This window comes from Mirounga angustirostris, unplaced genomic scaffold (assembly GCF_029215605.1).
Source record: "Mirounga angustirostris isolate CCGP_5_RB_7025 unplaced genomic scaffold, mMirAng1.0.hap1 SCAF_11, whole genome shotgun sequence".
Taxonomy (NCBI): Eukaryota; Metazoa; Chordata; class Mammalia; order Carnivora; family Phocidae; genus Mirounga; species Mirounga angustirostris.
In genome coordinates this window covers 67,805,630-67,814,166 of record NW_026991719.1, presented here as the reverse complement: position 1 = coordinate 67,814,166, position 8,537 = coordinate 67,805,630, and positions in this window count along the sequence as shown.

Genomic DNA, 8,537 nt, shown 5'->3' with positions numbered 1-8,537 from the left:
CACCACGACCAAGTGGGATTTATGCCCGGGATGCAAGGGTGGTTCAACATTCGCAAATCAATCAGTGTGATAGAACACATTAATAAGAGGAGGGAGAAGAACCATATGGTCCTCTCAACTGATGCAGAAAAAGCATTTGACAAAATACAACATCCTTTCCTGATTAAAACTTTTCAGAGTATAGGGATAGAAGGAACATTCCTCAAGTTCATAAAAGCCATCTATGAAAAACTCATGGCAATTATCATCCTTAATGGGAAAAGCATAGAGCCTTTCCCTTAAGATCAGGAACACAACAAGGATGCCCACTCTCACCACTATTGTGCAAAATAGTACTAAAATTCCTAGCAAAAGCAATCAGACAACAAAAAGAAATTAAAGGTATTCAAATTGGCAAAGAAGAAGTCAAACTCTCTCTTTTTGCAGACGACATGATACTTTATGTGGAAAACCCCAAAGACTCCACCCCAAAATTACTAGAACTCATACAGCAATTCAGTAATGTGGCAAGATACAAAATCAATGCACAGAAATCAGTTGCTTTCTTATACACTAACAATGCAACTGTAGAAAAAGAAATTAGAGAATCGATTCCATTTACAATAGCACCAAAAACCATAAGATACCTTGGAATAAACCCAACCAAAGAGGTAAAGAATCTATACTCTAGGAACTACAAAACACTCATGAAAGAAATTGAAGAAGACACAAAAAGATGGAAAAACATTCCATGCTCATGGATCGGAAGAATAAACATTGTTAAAATGTCTATGCTACCCAGAGCAGTCTATACCTTCAATGCCATCCCAATCAAAATTCCAATTACATTTTTCAAATTGCTGGATCAAACAATCCTAAAATTTGTATGGAATCAGAAAAGAGCCCGATTTGCCAAGGAAATGTTGAAAAAGAAAAACAAAGCTGGGGTCATCATGTTGCCTGAATTTAAGCTATATTACAAAGCTGTGATCACCAAGACAGCATGGTACTGGCAAAAAAACAAACATATAGAGCAATGGAAAAGAATAGGGAGCCCAGATATGGACCCTCAACTCTATGGTCAAATAATCTTTGTCAATGCAGGAAAAAATATGCAATGGAAAAAGACAGTCTCTTCAATAAATGATGCTGGGAAAATTGGACAGCCACATGCAGAAGAATGAAACTCGACCATTCTCTAACACCATACACAAAGATAAACTCAAAATGGATGAAAGACCTCAATGCGAGACAGGAATCCATCAAAATCCTAGAGGAGAATAGGCAGTAACCCCTTTGACATTGGCCACAGCAACTTCTTTCAAAATACATCTCCAAAAGCTAGTGAAACTGAAGCAAAAATGAACTTTTGGGACTTCATCAAGATAAAAATCTTCTGTACAACAAAGGACACAGACAACAAAACAAAGAGGTAACCCACAGAATGGGAGAAGATATTTGCAAATGGCACTAGAGATAAAGGGCTGGTATCCAAGATCTATAAAGAACTTCTCCAACTCAACACCCAAAAAACAAATAATAAGTCAAAAAATGGGCAGAAGACATGAAAAGACACTTCTCTGAGGAAGACATACAAATGGCTAACAGACACATGAAAAAATGTTCATCATTATTAGCCATCAGGGAAATTCAAATCAAAACCACACTGACATACCACCTTAAACTAGTTAGAATGGCAAAAATTGACAAGGCAAGAAACAACAAATGTTGGAGAGGTTGTGGAGAAAGGGGAACCCTCTTACACTGTTGGTGGGAATGCAAGTTGGTACAGCCACTTTGGAAAACAGTGTGGAGGTTCCTCAAAAGACTAAAAATACACCTACGCAATGACCCAGCAATTGCACTCCTGGGTATTTACCCCAAAGACACAGATGTAGTGAAAAAAAGGGCCATATGCACTCCAATGTTCATAGCAGCAATGTCCGCAATAGCCAAACTGTGGAAAGAGCCGACATGCCCTTCAATAGATGAATGGATAAAGATGTGTTCCATATATACAATGGAATATTACTCAACCATCGGAAAGGATGATTACCCAACTTTTACATCAACATGGATGGGACTGGAGGAGATTATGCTAAGTGAAATAAGTCAAGCAGAGAAAGTCAATTATCATATGGTTTCACTTATTTGTGGAACATAAGGAATAGCATGGAGGACATTAGGAGAAGGAAGGGCAAAAGGAAGGGGGAGGGAATAAGAGGGAGAGATGAACCATGAGTGACTATGGACTCTGAGAAACAAACACGGTTTTAGGGGAGGGGATTGGTTAGCCCGGTGATGGTTATTAAGGAGGACACGTACTGCATGGAGCTCTGGGTGTTATAGAAAACCAATGGATCGTGGATCACCACATCAAAAACTAATGATGTATTGTATGGTGACTAACATAACATAATAATATGAAAAAAATAACTCAAATTATGTATAGCAAACGTTAAGAAATTTTTGACATTGAAAAAAAAAAGAAAATCAAAATCATAACATGCATCTTTTTTGACCACAGTACTATGAAACTAGAATTCACTCAGAAGGAAAAAAATATATATATATGGAAAGACCACAAATACATGGAGCCTAAATAACATGTTACTAAACAATGAATGGGTAAACCAGCAAATAAAAGAAGAAAGAAGAAATTAAAAAGTACCTGAGAACAACTGAAAATAAAAGTACAACAGTAAGACCTTTGGGATAAACAAAAGCTGTTTTAAGAAGAAAGTTTATAACAATAATGCCGTACCTCAAGAAGCAAGAAAAATCTCAAAGAACCTAAGCTTACACCTAATGGAGTCAGAAAAAGAACAAAAAAGAACACTTAATCCAGCAGAAGGAAGGAAATATTAAAGATTAAAGCAGAAATAAATGTTATATAAACTAAAAAAACAAAACAAAAAAACCCACAAAAAACAAAAAACATTAGAATAGACTGATGACATCAAGATCTTGTTCTTTGAGAAAATCAATAAAATTGATAAATTTCTGGGCAGACTTCTCAAGATAAAAAAGAAAGGACTCAAATAAATAAAATCACAAGGATTAACCAAATTGATAAATCACTCTGCAGACTCATCAAAAAGAGAGAGGTGACTCAAATAAACAAAAACAAATGAAAGAGGAGAAATAACAACCAACACCACAGAAATACAAACAATTATAAGAGAATATTATGAAAAACCATATGCTAACAAATTGGAAGACCTGCAAGAAATGGATAAATTCCTAGAAACATATAAACTACCAAAACTGAAACAGGAAGAAATAGAAATTTAGTACAGACCAACAACCAGCAAAGAAATTAAATCAATAATCAAAAAATTCCCAAAAAACAAAAGTCCAGGATCAGATGAATTCGCAGGCAAATTCTACCAAACATTTTAAAAAGAGCTAATACCTATTTTTCTCACACTATTTCAAAAAATAGAAAAGGGAGGAAAACCAAAATTCATTCTTTGAGTTCAACATTAATATAAAAACCAGATAACAACACCACAAAGGCCACAAAGAAGAGAACTGTAGGTCAGTATCCCTGATGAACATAGATGCAAAAATCTCAACAAAATACTAGCAAACCAAATTCAACAATACATTAAAATTATCATTCACTGTGATCAAGTGGGATTAATTCCTCAGTTATAAGAGTGGTTTAATTTGCAAATCGATCATTGTGATAAATCACATCAATAAGAGAAACAATAAGGACCATTTGATCATTTCAATAGAAGCAGAGAAACATTTGACAAAGTACAACATTCATTCATTTTAAAACCTCCAACAAAGCAGGTTCAGAGGGAACATACATGAAAGTAATAAAGGCCATATATTAAAAACCCACAGCTAAGATCAGGAACAAGATAAGTATGTCCACTCTCATCACTTTCATTCAACATAGTACTGGAAGACTTAGCCTCACTCTAAAAATAAATAAAATGCATTCAAATTGATAAGGCAGAAGTAAAACTTTCACTGTTTACAAATGATATGATAGTATATATAGAAAACTCAACCAGAATATGCTAGAACTGATAAATGGATTTAGTAAAGTCTTGAGATACAAAATGAATGTACATAAATCTGTTACATTTATACACCAGTAATGAAACACAGAAAAAGTAAGAAAACAATCCCCCTTACAATTGTACCAAAAGCCATAAGATACCCAGGAATAAACTTAACCAAAGAGGTAGAATATCTATATTCTGAAAACTTTGATGAAAGAAATTGAAGACAACACAAAGAAAAGGAAAGACATTCCATACTCATGAAATGGAAGAAGTATTGTTAAAATGTCTCTATCACCCAAAGAAATCTACATATTTAATGCAATTCCTAGCAAAATGCCACCAGCATTTCTCACAGAACTAGAATAAATAATACTAAAATTTGTATGGAACCACAAAAGACCCAAATAGCCAAATAGCCAAAGCAATCTAGGAAAAGCAAAGCTGGAGGCATCACAAATACCAGACTTCAAATTACATTACAAAGCTGTATTAATCAAAACAATATGGTACTGTGACAAAAAATAGACATAGGTCAATAGAACAGAATAGAAAAATGAAGGGGGGGAATTGGAGGGGGAGATGAACCATGAAAGACTATGGACTCTGAGAAACAAACTGAGGGTTTTAGAGGGGGAGGGGGTGGGGGATGGGTTAGCCTGGTGATGGGTGTTAAAGAGGGCACGTACTGAGTGGAGCACTGAGTGTTATAGGCAAACACTACATCAAAAACTAAAAACTAAAAAAAAAAAAAAAAAGAACAGAATAGAAAACCCAGAAATGAACCAACAACTCTATGGTCAATTAATCATTGACAAAGCAGGAAAGAATATCCAACTGGAAAAGGACAGTCTGTTCAACAAACGGTGTTGGGAAAACAGCACAGCAATATGCAAAAGAAAGAAACTGGACCACTTTCTTACACTATACACCGAAGTAAATTCAAAATAGATCAAAAACATAAATGTGAGACTTGAAACCATGAAAATTCTAGAAAATAAAGGCAGTAACTTCTTTGACATCAGCTGTAGGAACTTTTTTCTAGGTATGTATCCTGAGGCAAAGGAAATGAAAGCAAAAATAAACTATTGAGACTTCATCAAAATAAAACAAAAACAAAAGCACAAAACTTCTGCAGAGTGAAGGAAACCATCAACAAACTAAAAGATAATCTACAGATTGGGAGAAGATATTTGCAAATGACATGTGATAAGGGGTTCATATCCAAATGTGTAAAGAACTTGTAAAACTCAACTCCCAAGAAACAAATAATTCAAAGGTAGGCAGACAACATAAACAGACATTTCTCCAAAGAAAACATACAGATGGCCAACAGACACATGAAAACCTTCGCATCATCACTTATCATCAGGGAAATGCACATCAAAACTACAATAAAGTTTCACCTCACACCTGTCAGAATAGCTAAAATCAACAACAAAAGAAACAACCGGTATTGGCAAGGGTGTGGAGAAAAAGGAATACTTGTGCACGTTTGGTGGGAATACAAACTAGTGCAGCCACTGTTGTAAATGGTATAGAAGTTCTTCAAAAAGTTAAAAGTAGAACTACCTTATGATGCAGCAATCACACTACTGGTTATTTATGTAAATAATACAAAAACATTAACTCAAAGGGATATATGCATCCCTACATTTATAGCACCATTATTTACACTAGCCAAGATATTGGAAGCAGTCCAAGCATTCATCAGTTGATGAATAGATAAAGAAGAGGTGGTGTGTGTGTGTGTGTGTGTGTAATGGAATATTATTCAGCCATATAAAACAATGAAATTTTACCATTTGCAATGACGTGGATGGAGCTAGAAGGTACAATAAAAAAGGGAATAAGTCACTCATAGAAAGACAAATACCATATGATTTCACTCATATGTTGAATTTAAGAAACAAAACAAAAGAGCAAAGGGGAAAAACAAGAAAGGGAGAGAGAGAAAAAGAAAGAGAGAGACAGAGATTAAGAAATAGAGTCTTAACTGTAGAGAACAAACTGATGGTTACCAGAGGAGAGGGTGGGGGAGTTAAGTAAATAATGGGGTTTCAAGAGTGCACTTGTCATGATCAGCACAGGGTGATATATAGATTGTTGAATCACTGTATTTTACACCTGAAACTAATATAGCACTGTATGTTATATGGAACTAAAATAAAAACTTTAAAAATATTTGTAAACATGCAAATAATTTTTAAAAAAGCTTTCACATTGGGTTGTCAAGATGAGAAAGCTTTTTCATTTGGATGTGAGGAAGAGAAGTCAATAAGTATAGGCAACTGTGCTAAGAACATAACTGTGAAGAGGAGGGAAAGATAAGAGAAAAGCAAGAGCTCTGTATGAGGCTTGATTTTTCTCTTTTCATTTGTTCTTGTCTGTAAGTTCCTTATGTTCTTCTTTAACAACTTAAAAAAAAACAACTATGATATAATTTAGTGTGTTTATATGTTTATGGCAATAGAATACAAGCCACAAAATTCTGATACATGTGATCAGGGCTGGTATTGTGTCTCCAGTTATCATAGATACAGCTTTTTTAATCTTTTTTCCTCCATTTCCTAGTACACGGCTTCTATTATCAAGATCACATCATAGTTTAAATGGCAGTTCAGGAGGCACCTGTGTGGCGCAGTCAGTTGGAGATTTTTATCCAATCTCACAATTTCCACTTTTTAATGGAGTATTTTTTTTTACTTTTTTGCATAATATAATTATCAATTTGGTTTGGATTAAGTCTACTATCTTGCTACTTTTTTTTTTTTAAATTTCCAATCTGTTCACTGTTTCTTTGCTGACTCTTGGTTTTGTCTCAGGTCATGATCTCAGGGTCATGAGATGGAGCCCCGCATGGGGCTCTGCACTCAGCAAGGAGTCTGCTTGAGATTCTCTCTCCCCCTCTCCTTGCCACACCCAAGCTCTCTCTCTCTCTAAAATAAATAAATAAATATTTAAAGAAAAAAATGGCAGTTTGGCCTATGTATTAGATCCATTTTATCATGATTAGGAAGGAGACAAGAACAGATGGCAAAACATTAACCCACCTGGCTGAGTTCACCTCTTATAATTACACCTTCCAGATGCAGTGGGAAAAGTGCAACAAAGGATGCCTAACAGAGAATATTACATTTACCTCACAGGCTGAAGCGATCTTCTTAGTTTCTTATCGAAGAAAGACTAGGGCCTAATATCAGAACCTCATTTTTACTTTCCATATTTTGCAGTCTATAATCATATGCAGTAAAATTACATATATTCTGACTTTGAGGGTGGACTTAGTAATTTTCAAGAATTCATTTGTGGGTTAAATAAAGCAGCCACTCAGGAGCTATATCAGGACTATTACAATCAAGAGTGTGATATTATGGACTACTTGGTAAGCAGGAAGTCTTATGGAATACTAACTCCATTAAACTCATTTCCTTTTTTGTTGCTATTCATTACACAGTATCTTGGATACTCAAATTCCAGAAATTTAATTGAATTATTGACATAAAAGTAATTGACCAATCCATTATGAACAAGGTATCTCTATTGCTCAGTTCATTTGACCATAGGACAAAAATGCAAAAGTTGCAGTTTTCTAGCCCCACATTACTCTGGCATTGCTTCTTCTCCACTTTGAATTTAAGTTGTTAAATATCTGCAAAATAATAAGACCTTATACCTACAGAAATGCTAAGCCCTTTACATACATTATCTTATTTAGTATTTATAAAAATCTGGCCAAAAATTTGTTATTGCCTACAATCTGTAGTAAAGAAGCTGAGGTTTAGAAAGATTCAATAACTTATCTATACATAACTTTGTGGTGGAAAGTACACCATCTTATAAACTATGCTCCTTAAGAGTTTTTTATAATGTATGGTTTTGACGATCACATGCCTGTGATTTGGAGTGGTACATGTTCAAATGATTATAAAAATTGTAGTAGGTTTTTATTCATTTTAATATATTTGAAAAATAAAACAGGTACTTTGCTGATATTAAGTGGAGGGTTACATAAATGTCAATTAGATCAACCTGGTTGACAGTGTTGTTCAAGTCTTCTATATACTTACTGATTGTGTAAATGTTCTATCAATTATTGAGATGGAAACTGAAGACTCAAGCTATAATTGTGGCTCTGTCTCCTGTATTTTGAAGCTATATTTTAAATGCATACACTTTCAGGATTGTTATGTTTTTTAATAATTTAATACTTTTATTGATATAAAAACCTTTCTTTCATGTTCTGAAGTCTATTTTATCTGATATTAATATAGTTATTTCAGCTTCATATTGATTAATGTTTTGATGGTATATGTTTCTATATCCTTTAATTTTTAATAAACCTAAATAATTTTATGTATATTAAGATTCCTTCATACAGCATATAATTGGGATTTACATTTTTAAAAAAATTTATTGACATATAATTCACATACAAACACTGTAGAAGTTTAAGGTGTACAGCATAATGACTTGATTCATATATATTACAAAATGAGTAATAAGTTCAAAAATAAAGAAAGAAAGAAAACACTT